The sequence below is a fragment of the Opisthocomus hoazin genome, chromosome 7 (genome assembly GCF_030867145.1).
Source record: "Opisthocomus hoazin isolate bOpiHoa1 chromosome 7, bOpiHoa1.hap1, whole genome shotgun sequence".
Classification (NCBI taxonomy): domain Eukaryota; kingdom Metazoa; phylum Chordata; class Aves; order Opisthocomiformes; family Opisthocomidae; genus Opisthocomus; species Opisthocomus hoazin.
In genome coordinates this window covers 49,707,137-49,723,729 of record NC_134420.1, presented here as the reverse complement: position 1 = coordinate 49,723,729, position 16,593 = coordinate 49,707,137, and the positions used below count along the sequence as shown (strand labels likewise).

The 16,593-nt window shown below is 44.4% G+C and overlaps 1 protein-coding gene across 1 annotated transcript in view; it reads right to left on the bottom strand.

Moving 5' to 3' along the window:
- Positions 1–16,593, bottom strand: part of NRXN3 (neurexin 3) — a 1,053,133-nt gene that overhangs the window by 1,001,700 nt on the left and 34,840 nt on the right. The gene's annotated exons all lie outside the window — the stretch shown is intronic.

Below are 16,593 nucleotides of genomic sequence, written 5' to 3'. Positions count from 1 at the left end.
TAAGTTTTCCATTAACACAGGTGCTTGTTCACAGAGATTAGCTGGGCATGAGAACAGCTCTGGAAACAGCTAACATTACCACAGATGCAAAGCAGGAAAGGAGGTGATGAGAATCAAGGCCTTCAACCTTCCAGAAGCCAGCATGCACACAGATTTCACAAATTGGATCACAAATACTGCGAGACCGTATTTGTTTGGGAAGAGTGTTGTGTGCTGCGGACAACGAGAGTTGCTGGGGTTGCTGTCGCTCCCAGCAGGTGCCTTTCAACCCCACTGCCCACCTTGCTCTGAAGGAGACCCACAGACGCTGCAGAAACGGGCAGTACAGAAGAGTTTCTGTTTGGTAAGGGCAGCGATTGAGCTGGAGGACAAGCACTAGGCAACAGAGGGGAGAGCTCACATAGTCACAAGCCTCTGCCCTACCTGCCCTTCAGAAGCCGTAAGTCTCCAGGGCTGTCAGTCCGGCAAATTTAGCGGGCACAAAAAACAAGTCGCTTAGAAAACAAAAGGGATCAATTAAAAGAGAAACCACAAGTTGGAGAAAAACCTGAGCTTTCAGTGCCCAGTGGAAACCAGGTCTGTTCCCTGCAGCTGCCTGAGTGGAGCTTGTTAGCTAAACTGCTATAAACACAAATAAAATCAAGTCAAAACCAGAGGGAAGATAATTCCTTTTAATTGTTAACAGCTTGGCTCAGGAGAATGGAAGGAGGGAAAAGGAGGTGTTAGGAGAAGTGTAAAATGAAAAAAAAACCCAGATCCAAATGCTCAAATCATCTGTCTTCCCAACAATCACGATGTTGGCTCATTTCACAGGGTTTTTTGGGGGCTTTGAAAATCAACTGGAAAAAAAAATTATGTGGCTCTTGTCCATTTACCTTTCTCCTACGTGTTCCCTAGTGGCTCCACTAAAATAGCCCATGATTTATGGAGAAGGAGAATAGAGTGAGAGGGAGGTAGGAGAGAAAGTGATGACCCAAGCCTGGAATTATTGATGTGATGGGAATAGGAATATAATATTGCGTGTAAATTAGCCAGCGATGTGCTCACAGCAGCTCACAGATCCCTGGAACATTTACCACCACCACAGCAAAATTCACTGCTCCATCAGACAGCTCTGTGCTCAGCCTGAGCTGGAGAGGGAGGCAAGCCCAGTGTGGCACCAACCACCCAGAGAGACCCCCATGCAGAAGGGCTCTCACTGCAGCTTTCGATTCTCCTGGGCAGGGTGGGTTACACCACCTGCATCAGAAGTAGCCCTCAGCCTTACTCTTCTCTCCTTGTTTTAGAAGACTAACAACTCGAGAACCAGTGAAAGATGCTGTAAATAACAGCAGCAGGTGTGAACACTCTACAGGTAACCACAGATGAGATGCACATGCATATGCCCATGGACAGCCCAACTGCTTGTCCGAAAAGCCTATCAATCTCTCCCAACCCCAGGCTGCAGAAACCCTGCTTTACACACACAAGCAAATCTCAGTCTCCACGGGTTACTTCAATCCTTGGGATATTTCAAAGGCACAGTAAAGGGAGCAGGCTACCTCCATGGTACAGATTTCTGTAATATCGATACACGTTCATTAGGAGAGGACAGAGGCCACAGTTAACAAGGGAAATCAGGCAGAAACAGTTAAAGAGGAATAGCATCATTGACTCAGGGAAGCCAAGGCAACGACCATGAGCCAGCAGTGTGCCCTTGTTGCCAAGAAGGCCAATGGGATCCTGGGGTGCATTAGGAGGAGTGTGGCCAGCAGGTCGAGGGAGCTTCTCCTTCCCCTCTACACTGCCCTAGTGAGGCCCCATCTGGAGTACTGTGTCCAGTTCTGGGCTCCCCAGTTCAAGAAAGATGAGGAGCTACTGGAGAGAGTCCAGCGGAGGGCTACAAGGATGATGAGGGGACTGGAACATCTCCCCTACGAGAAGAGGCTGAGGGAGCTGGGCTTGTTCAGCCTGAAGAAGAGAAGGCTGCGAGGGGACCTAATAAATGCTTATAAATATCTGAAGGGTGGGTGTCAGGAGGATGGGGCCAAACTCTTTTCAGTAGTGCCCAGCAACAGGACAAGGGGCAATGGGCACGAACTGAAGCATAGGAAGTTCCGTCTGAACATGAGGAAGAATTTCTTCACTCTGAGGGTGACGGAGCCCTGGAACAGGCTGCCCAGGGAGGCTGTGGAGTCTCCTTCTCTGGAGATATTCAAGACCCGCGTGGACAAGGTCCTGTGCAGCCTGCTGTAGGCGACCCTGCTTCGGCAGGGGGGTTGGACTAGACGACCCACAGAGGTCCCTTCCAATCCCAAACATTCTCTGTGATTCTGTGAATCCCTCTGTATCTGTTTTGACTGACAGAAGCCAAGGTAACCCCTTTCTAGCTTTTCTGAAAGAAGACAGTGCCAGCTGTTTCAAAAGAGGAAGACTACACAAAATCCATGAAATACAGGTGTCACTTCTGTGTGCTTCATCACCTTTTAGACACTTCAGCTCAGGTTTTGGGAGGGTTGTCTGCACCCAGCCACTAGCAGGCTGGGGCAATCTGAGGCTTATCCAGAGCTCTGTCAGCACCCGACAGCCCTCACCCATAGTGCTTCCTCCTATTCCAGTTTTGTGTCTCACACAGTTTGGCCTGTGAGAGCACACCTCACCACGCAATAGCAGGGTCTTCAAGCAAAACTCGGAAGACCCAGTGTACTTTTTAGCAGTGGTCTGGATCTGAACCCCTACCTTGAAGGCATAAATCATGACACAACGAATCTGTGCCTCACCCATTTCCCACAACGATCCTCCAAGACACACTGAGAACAAATAATTTTCTGCTCTTAATATTTTATTTTTAGCATAAGTACTATCCTAGCAGCCTCATACAGCACACTGCTACCATAGCAATACATTACAGTTTGGGACAATAACTATAGAATCCCATGGTATTTTCTTATATATTTTGTCTCTGAGAAATCTCAAACTTTGTCACAGCATGTTCACATGACAAAAAAAGACTTCATGAGGGACACCACCTCTCCCAGACACGAATTAGCAACACCCCTGTTCCAATTCCACCTATTGCTCACATGGAAAAGCAACATCATATTTTCTGTGTCGTATTTTTTGCTTAATGTGAATTAGCAGCACAAAACAAAACAGCCATTCTCACGTGATCAGCCCTTCAACAAACCACTAGGCGAGGTCTTTGCAGAGTATTTTAAATACTTGCTACCCTGAAGGAACAAGAGAGCCAGCAAGTCATCTCCACTGCACCTCCAGCAGCCGCCACTGCCTCCCCGCCCCAACGGAGAGCTGAGATGGCGAGGAACCTGCAATGCTGAGCAGACGGCTCAGCATCTCGCACACGCAAAATCCACCGTAGGAAACACACCCACTCACACTATTGAAACGTCCCACTCACAGGGTTGATAGAGCTGCAAAACTTCCCAAGCTGGGGAAAGGAGGCAGCCCCGCCGCAGGGCTGTGGGCGAGAGCTACCCACCACCACACACCTTCCCAAGCTTGAGAGCAGCCTATTAATGCCAGGTCACAGCCATCTGCTCAGCAGCCCATGAGAGGGTCTCGCCCTCCCTTTGGAGTGGCTATCAACTGCTTATCAGCTGTATGCGGAAACTGAGTGACATTATCTAATTGCCAACTAATTTCCATAATTACTGACTGGCATACTCTGTATGCAGGGTTAATATCTTTGCAAACGTCTCACAATGCACCTGCTTAGGAAAGAGGGCGGGAAGCTGGGCACAGTGCTGCTCCGCAGCTTATTTACCAACCGCACAGAAAGGTTGCGGGACACGGTTTGTCACTCCCTGCCCTCCCTCCTCCACTACCTCCCTCTATGGCTGCTAATTGCTTGAGGATGGACTATTCTGTATTTGAAAGTGTAATTTGCAGCAATTCCTAGTACAGAAAGAACAACAGAGTTAGATGAAGCCAAAGACAGACTGACTTCACTCACAAGCCCCTGTCACTGCAGCCCACCGCAAGCCTGTGTAAGTCCCGTTATTCTACTTATGCATGCTGGACAAAATTTCACTGACACATGGATGGGAGGGGTTTACAGTACCCCCAGTCTGACACCCCCTTCCACAAACAAAACTATTCATTATGCCATACTTCACGTGGAGAGAAAAATATACATCAGTCACCTAGGATCCATGCATTTATACCCCATGTAAACTCACCCTTGTCTTCGCCTTTACTCTAACAAAAGCAAAATCCAATGGTTTGCTTTATTCCCTGGGCCCTAATGAAGCAGAGGAGTTTTAGAAAGGGGTGAACAGGATTCTAATGTGGCTCTGTGTCCACAGGTATTCCCACAGTTGGCCCAAAGCACAATAATCAGATCATTACAACTCTGTGACATAAGCTGCTCGAAATGATCCAGTGAGATGCACAATCAATAACTGATATTAAAAGCCAAGCTTGCCAGCAGCAGAGAAATGGGGAATTAATAGTATTTATTCAGTGTGTCTTTACTCATCCAGTTCTCTAGTTAGCAATGGCCTCCTTTTGGCTCATGCCTTGAGTTGTCAGTCTCCACAGAGACTCCTATCTCTTAAGCAGAAATCTTCTGCCACAATTGAATTGTGGCTAAAAGAGAAGGGGGGAAAAAATAACAAAAAAAAATCCCTTCCAATGAAAAATGCAGATGTGAAAACTGTGGCTCACTACTGTTCCTGGGGAAAAAAAGGAACACAAAAATCCTGCCATCACACAGCCTCCTCAGCAAGGATGCATGGCAAGATGTTCACAGAAAACAGAGAAAAAAGGAGGCCTTGAAATTCAAGAGACTAGAGAAAAACCACATGGATTAATTTAGTTTTTAATTCTTCTAGCAGCATTTGCATCTCTGCTATAAACGTGGACACTGGCATCATCCCCTTACTGGGATAGAAAGGACTCTTCAGTGGTGCCATTGGAGTTGAGCTGAAAGAACTAGACTGAAGATAGATGTACACAGCTATTCTATGACTCTGTGGTTCTATCACCCAGTGAGAGTTTTGATGCACTTGCAGTGGTGAGGCAAGATGGGCTCTCCTTAGTGAAGAGGCTGGAAGTGCAACTGAAAATGGAGGCTTTGCCTTGCAAAGAGCTGAACACACTCAGGCCCTGCTGAAGTTCGCAGAACTTCATGGAATGCAGCATCCTACATAACTGGCGGCAGGGAGAGAAGCAGAAGAGGAAATAGAGATTCAGGGCTTTATCTTGGATGTAGACACACATGCGGACGTGATGGCCAGCATCTTAAAATTGGGGACTGGGGGTAACACAGAGCACTGGGTGACTGCTTCTGGATGGTTTCCAACGATATAGTATTCATGCCAGTGTCTCACATCACTATGAGAACCGCACATGTCTTCGCCCACCCCAAGCAGATGTATTCCCCTATGTTCATTGGTTCTTCCCAACACTGATCTGTCTTGCAAGCTTAGCTTTTCCATTCTTGAAAGAAGATATGGAGTTGCTCAATTCTCTTTATCTGAATTAAGCACAGAGCTCCCTAGGAGACAGCAGCAAAAAAAACCCTACCAAAGCAAAAAGCAAGAAAAGAAGGTCTAGGGTTGCAATTCAAGAGTGTCCTCCAAAAAGAAAAAGAAAAAGTTGGACTAAAAAGCTATAACTACTTTGTCTTTGCTCCCCTGTAGTAGACTAGGATATATACAGGCATGTGCATACAGTGTCAGTCATGATCTGTGGGTAGGTGGTTGGTGGGTTTCCTGGTGCCTGGGCACATGGTTTGCAGTCAGGTTAAGCCCATTGCCCTTCTCCCTGAACCCAGTTCAGAATAGCTGTTTATGTACTCTTGGAGCTCACTCCAGAAACACTGTGTAATATACCCAAACCTCGTACCTATGCATGGCGAAGCTGAGCTCACATGCACTTGCAAGTAACACAGCCGAAATGCGGCCTCAGAAGGAAAATGAGCAAGCTAGTAACGTGCTCAGTTCAACAGCAAGCACGGGAGCATGGCAGCACAGCCTCACACTTCAGAGCTATTAGGCTGAGAAGCCATCTGGCTGCTGGAAGAGTTAATATTTTACCATACCCACCCTGCAAGGTTCTCACCCCCTGGGCCTATTTAAACAAACTTAATTCAGAACCAGAGCTCTCCAAATCTACACTGGAAGAAGACGGGTTAAAAAAGCCACAAGGGACATTGTGACTCCCTTTTTAAACACTCCCCATCCCACAAGAGGAGGCCATGTAGTTCACGAGAGTGACCTTTAACTAGCCTACCTAGCCCAAGCTCAGCACGCATGCAATTTACAGACCATTTCAGCTCTCCAGCTTTCTTAACACAAAGAAGGAAAATCAAAACCCAAGCACAATGGAAAAGAAAGAAAGAGAGAGAGAAAATAACCCTGCAGAGCAATCATGTCTGGGGCTACTCTGATGGCTTTCTGTTCCCTTCCAGGACACAGAAATGACTCCCAGTGTGTTAATTACTCCCATTACCACAAACTCTCCACTAACAAGGACTAGCTAAAAGGAAGCGTTGGCAGCAGCTGAGCAGTTATTGCTCTGTACTGCCACGCAGGAGAAACCAGACTCCCCCATCTCTGAGCTGGTACTAACCAGGAAAGTGTTTTCTGCAAAACTCAGCAGCCTTTATTGTCATTCCCATGGCAGCTGCGCTGGGAACACTGGCCTTCCCTCAATTCCACCATCGTTAAAAGAGAATGAAGAATACCTGCTTTTCTAAAGACTTTGAAGTTCAACAGTTGGAGAGCTCTGAATCATTATCATTTATTTTACTCCTTCTGTAGTTGGTCTGCCTCCGTCCCCCGCATCCTCTCCTTTCTGCCACCTAGAAGCCTGGATAGATCTGTAGTGTTGTTTATTCTACCAGATCCTAGTAGAAGCTAGCCAGATCCTAGCCAGGAGCTGCACACATCACAGCAGGGAATATTAGCAGGGAATTCTGTGAATTCACAGTGCTAGTATTACTGATAAACAGCAAAACTTCTTCCAGATCCCGTATCTGACACATACATTGTATTTCCATTTTCTTTTAATAAAAACCCAGTCTTTTAAAAATGTGTTCAACATTACTGAAAATGGAAGTTTGAGCATGTCATCAATGCCTGAAAATGGGCTGCTTCCAAGAAGATTTTCCTAAGACTAACAGTCTAGAATGGGTTTACTTTTCCCCAAAAACATATTTAATACTGCAGAGACAGACTAGTATTAGACATTCCTTAGAGGAGAGACACAGTTGGAATGTGGAGGGCTCCAAACTTTGAAGCAAGAAGAGGAAGAAAGTCACTGTTGCACTGCTTTATCAGCTACTTAGCATTAGGAAAAAGTACAGAGCATAAGAAGCAACAACAAAACAAAAGAAATGGCTGGCACACTAACCAGTAATACCTTGCTCTTCCTAGCTGCCTGTCTGTCCATCCGCTTCTTCCTTTCAAATGCAGTTTTTAAGTTCTTCATGAGCAAGAACAGTTTCTTTTCTGTTTGACAGAATCTAGCACAACAGAGCCAAGGACAGAGCTCCCAGGCACTGCTCACATACACATTAATAATCGTGATTTTCTGTACTTGAGCTAGCACTAAAATACCTCTACATTCCAGCTGGTGTATAGTAGTTCCTTTAAAAAGAAAAATTTTAAAAGGAAGACAAAAAGCATAAAAGGACTATCAGAAAGACTAGATTAAGAACAAAGGTTAAATTCATTCTTCCCTTAACTTACAGATCACAGTCAATTCACACTTTGTTCAACACTTTTTGACACTGCTGAAACTGACTTCCAGTAAGTCAGAAAATTTTGCATGTTTTTAAACGTCGTGATAGTATATTACCAAGAGGGGGGACAGATGCAACCAGTTTGGTTACTTTACTAAAAGCATAACGTGTAGAGGAGGACATTGCACCTGGCCAGACTTCCCTGTCATTAGTATGGCCAGTAATTCATTTAGATCACTCCCCGTAGTCTGCTGGCTCATGGGAAGATAAGCAGCACCCACTTAAAAAGGAAATACGGGGCCCATGGACACCTGGAGATTCACAGTCGATTTTCCCATCATGTAACTTGTAGCACACTCTATGTTTGATCGCAACTTCATAATCTCATGCAAAAATTTCTACTCTGCTTCCCACAAGGCAAACATGAACACGCAAACCTAGCCAACAGGTGTGCTGAGCTGTCCACAGTGCAGGGAACCCTCAGCTCCCTTCCCAAGCTCCTTAAACAGCTGATGCTCTGTTTATGGACCAAATGGGAACGCCTTTCAGGGAGCCGAGTTAAACATTGGAATTGTAGTGTGAGGGATCCGTGTTCATACAGCTCTCGCAGTGACTGATGCTGACTAGTATGAGGGAGCAAAGACATCGGCAACCTGGTAAGCACTCTAAAAGTCTACAGTGACTGTAAGGTTACCTGTCTGCTTTCTGAGCCACCTTACCACTAGCTCCAGAAACATGTTGATTTTTGTGGGCATATACGCAACAGCAGGCTGGGAATCCCCTGCCATGGGAAGTCACTGCATTCTTCCAGCTCTCTGCTCTTTCCATCTTCCGCTATACAACATTCCTGGAAAAATTCACTCCACCCTACTCCCCTCCCCACTTCTAGCTAAAGGTTATTCAGGGGACATGACAAGAAGTTATGCATAGGTAGGTTTCTCTGTTCTAGTGTGCTGGGGAATGGAAGTGGAAATCTTTACCAAGACAGACTGCTAGCAAAAATCTTTAAGCATCAGTGTCTTGGCTGGAAAAGGATAATAGTTTACATGACTCAGGATATTGAAATCTTTCCACATCACCAAGGAAATGGCTTGTAGCTTTGCAAGATAGGGACCAATTTCCAAACTGACCAGCAATTACGGGACAGGTAAGAAACGCACTAGGCACACTGTACTTGTGAAGAGTCATTCCAGCCTGGCCTGTGCCAGCAGCACTACATGGTGACCTGTCAGTGTGCACCAAGCGATCCCCCGCCTAACCCAGACAGCTTGCTGCCAAGGCTGGAACAACAAACCTGCTGCTCTGCCGCCGCAGCTGCCTCACAGCCAAGGATGGAGACAGCTCTGGTAAAGGCTTCCTTGGCTCCCAAGCCCTAGGGACCCTCTAAGCAAAAATACAGTGTTTATGGCAGAATCTCTTTTGAAAGGGAGGCTGTTAATCGGACAAATTTAGGCTTAAGAGCCCTGTGAGCCCTAGAGCCCAGAGAGTGGGAGGAGTTACACACAGAGCAGGGTTTTTTTTACTGTTTTTTAATTCATGTACATCTTTCTGGATTGTATTTCTGTGCTTCAGACTATTATGCCCTGTAAGTTTTCTCTCTAATTATGCCTTTTCCTCAGAGGCTTGCTACTGTGAAATGTAGAAGCAAACCTTAAGATGTTCAAAACAAAAGGATTTTTACAAAATTCAAGTATAAGGATTAGTCTGTTTATTTCAGTGGAACCACCTAATGATGAGATAATGACATTTCCCAGAGTAAATAAAATGCAAGTAGTCAAAAAGCCAGGGAATGAGCACATGTAGCAAAGCGTAAGAGGAATCACCCCACACATAGGGTGACAGGGAGGCAGACGTTAGCTAAAACAAGAAGTCCAGAGACCATATCCTGAGCTGTCAGAAGTACTTGGGCATGACTGCAGGAAGACGGGGGAAAGCACAACTGCCTGATACATTTTAAAATGAACCTGGATAAAAACACCAGGAAATAGTGTAACAGGAAATAACCCTTCAACAGCTGAGAAACACACTGGGGGCACTGCACTGGCACTCTGCTATTCTCTCCCTGTATTAAAACTCCTTGCTGAAAAGCCCAAACTAGGCAGCAGCGTGCCAGGGCCACAGGCCCAGCAAGCAAAGCCTGTCAGCCAGCTTAATACCTCACGTCAGCCCAGGGAGGGGCAGGGGAACCTAACTAGCAGCATTATCGAAATTAAAATGCTCCATTAGAAAATTTGCAATCATTTCTAAAGGCATTAACACCACTGGAGAATACCCATCTCTTTATTTAAGCATTAGTTGCTACATATTGATAAATCAATCACACTTGGTAGATTTAGAAAGACCTAAAAGATATATATTCTCCTGCAAATGTTCCTTTAAAAGTCAGATGGTCTTTTAAAGAGCTTCCAGCCTTGGGACTCACAGTGCAGTGTCCTGGAAGACAATTGACATTCTGAGTGACTGAGCTGCGAATTCAAAATCCCAACTCGACCTGCTCTAGTCAGGATTCAAACTCACATATTCTAAAAACAGGAAAGAAAAAAAGAGGGAGAGTGAGGAAAAGGCTTGAATTCCTGCAACTCCCCAGGACTGAATCTCTCAGGGTACAGATGTGACAGTGGGTCAGGAAATATCTCTGTAGAATATCTGCATGGGACATATTTTGTGCTTTGCTGTACTAAATATGAATCTCCATATGGTTAGCAGTAAAGCTGACAGAGGGCAATTGTTTGCTATGAAAGCCACTAGTGAAAATGAAAAAAACATTTATTATAGTGAGACATTTTCATTGAATTTTCTGTTTTAATTTAAAAATGAAGCATTCTAATTTACCTGGCTTTGGTTATAGTAACTTCCAGTCGTTATTTGCTGTTTCATTTTATTTCTTCTGGGAAAGGAGCATAGAATAGGGAAAAGTGGGAAAACTGAGACTGCTATATAAGTAGCTTCAATCCTAGCAATTGCATAACTTTTCATTTCAAAGCAATTTTAAACGTATTTTCCTCCCTTTTCAACAAAAAAAATCTGAACATTCTGAATAATGCAGCCTTTTTGCTAACATTGTTTTCACAGTATGAAAAGCCGTTATTTTGACAAAAACATTATGAGCAGTTCTTGCTAACAGCATCCACTTTTTCCCCTTCACACCAAGCTCTGCACTCAGCTCAGCATCTGGCTGGGAAGTTCTGCATAGCTCTAGAGATCGGTGATGAGGCAGTGATGGGTCTCGCTCCTCTTTGGCACCAATTTTCATCTCCTTTTTCCACATAAAGCTTGTGCTAGCTGATGAGAAATGCTGCAGGATTAGCTCCAGTTTCTAAATTAAACACCACAAATTCCCTCACCAGGAGCAACACTTATTCTTGTACTGTCCACCAGTAAGGCAAGCAAGGAAAGAACAAACAGTAAAACTCCTCTCTGCCTAGGATATAGCTAAAACATGTGGGTGGAAAAAAAATCACTAGTGAGAGCACTAATTCCTGGGTAGACTGAGCACTCCAGTCTCCGACCCCACACCTGTCATGAGTACAAAAACAAGTCTGGGAGAAACAGAGGGAAAAGCTTTTCTAATCAACACTTAAAAGGAAGATACCTGAAGCGCTCATAATAACCTGGCAGAACTTCTGTTTCCAAATTATGTTGAGTAACTGAGATTTAGAAGTAACTAAGGAAAATGATTACTTGGTACCACAGGCAACAGATGGTTCCTGCAACCTGCCAGTTGCCAGATTCTAGGCCCAAGCTTCTCCCCCGTGTAACTTCAGCACACATTAATTTAACTCATTTTATCTACAGTACCTAGTTATCGGCTGCCAATATTTTGCTGCTCAGTAGTTCCTCATGCAATAAAATTCATGTTCGAGCAGTCAGGGTACATGCATGAGTCAAAAGAAGGCTCACGACCTGTTTGCGTGGCCTTAGGCAAAGTGCTGTTTCAGGGGATATAGCTAGGACTACAGCAGCCACATTGTAAAGTTTAATTAGTCATTGTAAAGTGCTCAACCCACTCGAAAGACAAGCAAACATAAGAGCAACCTGTTTTCCTTTATGACATTACTAGTCCCCTTTCAAATTAAGCAAGGGAAGATGCATCTATAAAACGTAGCAGATTTTCTTTTACTCAGCAGGCAGGGAGAAAGGCAGGGCAATGGCAGCAAGAGGGGAAGCCTTCATCTGCCTCAATTCCTGACCCACCTCCAGCTGCCCTCTCACCGCACCAGCACCAGACAGCTTTTCACAGCACAACAGCTTCCCACGAGCTCCTCGGCACCAGCCGCAGAGAGCTGACTTAGTCCGCACCTCCCCGGGGACTGCCATGCCCAGCCATACGACACCTCCCTCCTGGGATACAACGTGGGAAACGGGGGCACCCACCTTCTCCGTCTAAATACAAATCAAGTGAATCTGTAAGCTGGCTGCTCTGTTTTAAATGGGAATCACAGCCCGGGGTTTATGCACTGCTCAGTCAGGAGATCTGCAGCCCTTCTTTTTCCCCACAAACCTTCTTAAGGGAGAACTCGTCTCTGGGGCTCCAAAAACAGGCAGTCGACCATGTGGGGGAAAAATAGGTATGTTGAATTCCATTTTTCACCAGTGGTCATCTAAACCATCTGAAAGGCTCAGAGGAAGAAAAAGGTGTAAAGTCAGGCAGCCTTCTTGTATGCAGCACTGCCCAGCACTAAGGATCAGCTACATACAACTATTTAAGCTTGCTTTATAGACTTCTGCATGTTCCTCCACTTTTCTGGGGCTTTTAGAAGTCAAAAAATAAAGGCAAGTTAAAAAGACATGTATCTAACAGGAGAAAATCCCTCTGTGCAGTTAATTAAGATCTAAATAAAGGAAAAAAAGCTACAAAGTACATGCCTGTGTATTTAAGTTAGCCTTATGAGAAAATATAAGGTTTCAACTACGTTTCATTACAAGCATTGTTTTAAAAAAAAATGAAAACCTGCTTTCAAAGCAGCCGGTTTTCAAACATGCGCAATGTGTACTACTACAAAAATTAAAACTGCCTCCACAGTTTACAGCAAAGGGAAGGCATACATCACTGTAAACTGCTTTCACAGAATCCCTAATGCAGGATTTCCTACAGAATTAAATGAAAAGGGGAAAGGATATGGAAAACCCATCAGTCTACTTTGGTCTTCCGATTATCTCACAAATACAGGCTAGAAGTAGTCATCTGTTAAAAAATACATGTCGATAAAAGGTATACGGTTACACTGCAGCACTGAGCCAGCCTGTTGTCTTGGACTACAGCTCACTGTTGGCTTTCTGTCTGACGTCTCCCAAGAGAATCCCGCACAGCTTCACTATGACAAACACTGCTCATCCAGGGAAGCACAGTTAGAGGCATTCAAAGTATATCTCCCAAAATATCCATTCCCAATAGCTTTTTCTGACTAGTGGGAGAGATTAAGATTGCAACTGTACCAAACTACACCTGCCATTCACTACACAACTAGTTGATTTTAAACCACAGGACCGCAGGCTGTTTCATGATGACAAAAATCAAGTCTGAGGTAACAGTACCATAGAGGCAACAGTGCATGACTGAGCAGGGGAGGAAGGCAATAGTGGTGTTCAGCAGAATATTTCCTACTTCAGTAGGTAATAGCAATAAAGTCCGAAAAATTATTTAAGCAGCACTGCTGGGAAAAAAACAATCAAACAAACAACCAAAAAACCAACCACCACACTCTGATTCAATTGATTTCACAGACTTCAAGAAAAAACTTCCCTTAATCTTCACAACCACAAAAGCTAAGAATCCCAAAACCCACAGGGACATCTTCCTCTCCAGACATTCTCCCCCAACAGCCTCCGCAACAATAGGCTGAGAAAACTCTCATGTTGAAGGTTTTTCCCAAGACATCAGCTAGATACTGATGCCTCTAGCCACCAGCACACATCCTCTTTCACCACTGTCACACGCAAAAGACCCTGCACACTGAAATCAGCCCGTCTTTGTTGCAGTAACTTTGTATTAAGAAGGGCTGGTGTGTGTTCCCTCCTTCCCTCCTCACCAGATTCTAGCTTCAGTGCCATCTCATACTGCCCACGGCCAGAGCAGAAGTCTGCCTCTTGCTCAGCCATTTCACATCGTGCTTCTCAACACCTAAACACACAGTCACACACTTTTAGTAAAGCCACCCCTCTTCACTTCATTCTTGTCTATAACCCAGGAACTGGAGGCCACATCCCCCTTTTCCAGACCACTGCGGCTTTTACAGCACTCCCTGCCTCAGCCGTCTTCTCACAAGCTGAGTCCCAGCACTTCCATGTCTCTTCACAGAGATATCACAGAGGCTCTGATGAACTTTTTCCACACTTCTAGGTGGGATGACCAGAACTGCATGGAGCCAGTAATTGTATCATATTGAGTTGGGAACTTGGTGGGTTTTATAACACAAAAAAGAAATCCAAGTAATTTAGGAACAGGAGGTGTCCAAAGAAAACCCCAGGTACCCAGCATACCACTCAGTCTAATCTGCAGTCCCTACTAACCTGGGTTGTCCTTTGGTTCTTTTACAGCTTACATCTCAGAGGTGTTCAAGTGCGTAACACTAAGCAATACAATTAGAATTGATCCAGTGAGTCTCCTACCCTGCCTCAAGGAAACAATTACACTACACTTAAAGGACAAAATTAAAGCACTTGATTTTGAGCCAGAGATCCACAGGTGAAAAGCCATGCTCCCATCTTTGTACTAAACCTCCCAGCTGCAAAATATTAGTCCATACATATTGTATAATAATTGTTTCTATCTGCTACAAAGGTGACTGGTCATACTGATGAAATCTCCTCAACAGAAAAAACAAAGTAGCTAATGCTACTGATGGGAGCTAAGCTAAGGGGATGGGCCTGCAGTGTAAAGCCTACATATTTTCCAGCTATCAACGAAAATTCTCACCCATCCATTCAAGGTGATCAGGTCAGGGGTTTGGACTGGGGAAGGGTTGGGTTTTTTTTTTATTTTTAGATAAGAGATTAAGTAAGTTTAAGATTTCTCTTGGACCAAAAGCTTTCTTAAGCTTGCCACAGGGGAACAGACCTATTTCCCACTAGTGAAAGAGATTAAAAAAAAAAAAATCCTCAGTGGCAAATAAAGAGTGAGAGTCCCTGGGACAGCAGGTTTGAGGATGTCAAAGCTACAGCCTCCATCGGAGAGCAGGGTGGGGAAGAAGAGATGAGAACCGAATAACACAAGGCCTTATAGTCTCTTGTAAAACAAGCATTTTTACGCATCATGCTATTAAGCATTTTATTATTTCAGTGACTCCAGTATCCCCATATCATGCTCCCAGGTTGGTGCTTTTCCATTATCAAGATCTGTCCACAATACCAATGGCCCAGAAAAGAAATTAGTTGCTTCCCTTTTTTAAGAGCTGTGTTTGACTTTAATTACATTTATACTTGCTTGGGAAATCAGACTTCACTCTCAAGAGGGTTAAAAAAGGGAAAGGGGAAAAAAAAAAAAGACATGGAGACAAAGAAACAGAAAAAGGAGAGACAAAGGTAAGTCGGATTAATGAAATTAAAAGTTTCTAAGTTCCTATCCCTAACATTTCAGCCAAAGACACCACTTGGGAATATGGGGGAATGTGTTTTTTAATTATTTTTTAAGTTTTCTCTTATCAGTCATCTATTCAGAAAAATGCTGACATTATTCTTCAAGCAGACATGGTTATCAATCATTAGAAAATGCTTTTGTCTGGAGCTGCTCATAAGAAATTGAAGTCTTTCCAAGATGAACATAGTACAGATGGACAGTAGCTCAAGAGAGGAAAAAATAAAAGACCTGAACATGGGGAAAGTCTGGTTACCTTTTCTTCTAGGTGGATTATTACTCAAGACTGAAAAAACAAAGCGCTGCAGTCATAGTGCACAATCAGAGAAGATTCTGCAGAAATAGGTAAAAAGCAGTTATAACAAAGACTGCTCCATGAAAAATGCTTTGACTTTTTTCACTTGTTCCTCTCATCTTTTATGACCGAGTTTCTCAGTGACACAACATTGTGTTGCTTGTCCAAGCTGTATCCATAAGTGCCAAAATATTTATTCCTAGTTGGCTATTCTAGAGCTGTTGATCAGCACTCACAGCAGTGCGGTCAAACCTTCATCTTCCATTCCTTTCTCCTCCTCCTGCACTCCTCTCTTCCTCTCCTCCCAGCCTTTCATTCCTCTACCCTTACCCCTCCTCATTCCATTTTAATCAAGGTTCTTTCCTAATTAAAACAAACAAATATGAGGAAGCAATTAACGTCTTGAAGGAAGCAGATGGTGGAATAGTGCCATTCTGTTACTGCATTAAGCCTTAACTTGCTATCTCTTCAAACTTTCTGCACTTTAATTAAGCGCTGTTACAGGCAAGTTCAATGGGCTCCAGAGCAGGGTTTGTCCAATTAGCTCCTGAAAAGCTGGTGGTGCACAGTGGCAGGCTGAGCGTGCTGTGCAGCGGGAAGCTGGGAAGGACAACACCAGGGCCAGAAGGGACTAAGAACTTCCCTTACACATGGAGCAGGCGGGAAAACGAGCAAGTGGGAACTGAACATCAGCGATGCAGCAGAAAAATAAACTAGCCCTGCCCTACCATGTTCTTGCAGAAGTTTTCCACCATCCATGTCACAGGACTCAATGATCGTGGATTCTGTGTGCACACATTTCAAGGGGCCATGGCAACTTTCAATGTCTATGTCATCTTCCCAGAGAGAGGGCGGGAATGAAGATGATCTCAAACATGGGTCAGAGAAATTACTGATAACTTTCAGGTCCTTTTATCACCCTACCATCTCCAGCATTCTCGCCACTTCAATCCTCGGCTTATGTTGTCCTCCCAGATACAATGGGCCGACAAAGAACTTGCAGTTAAGGAGCTTTAATCATCTAGAAAAATGCACCCA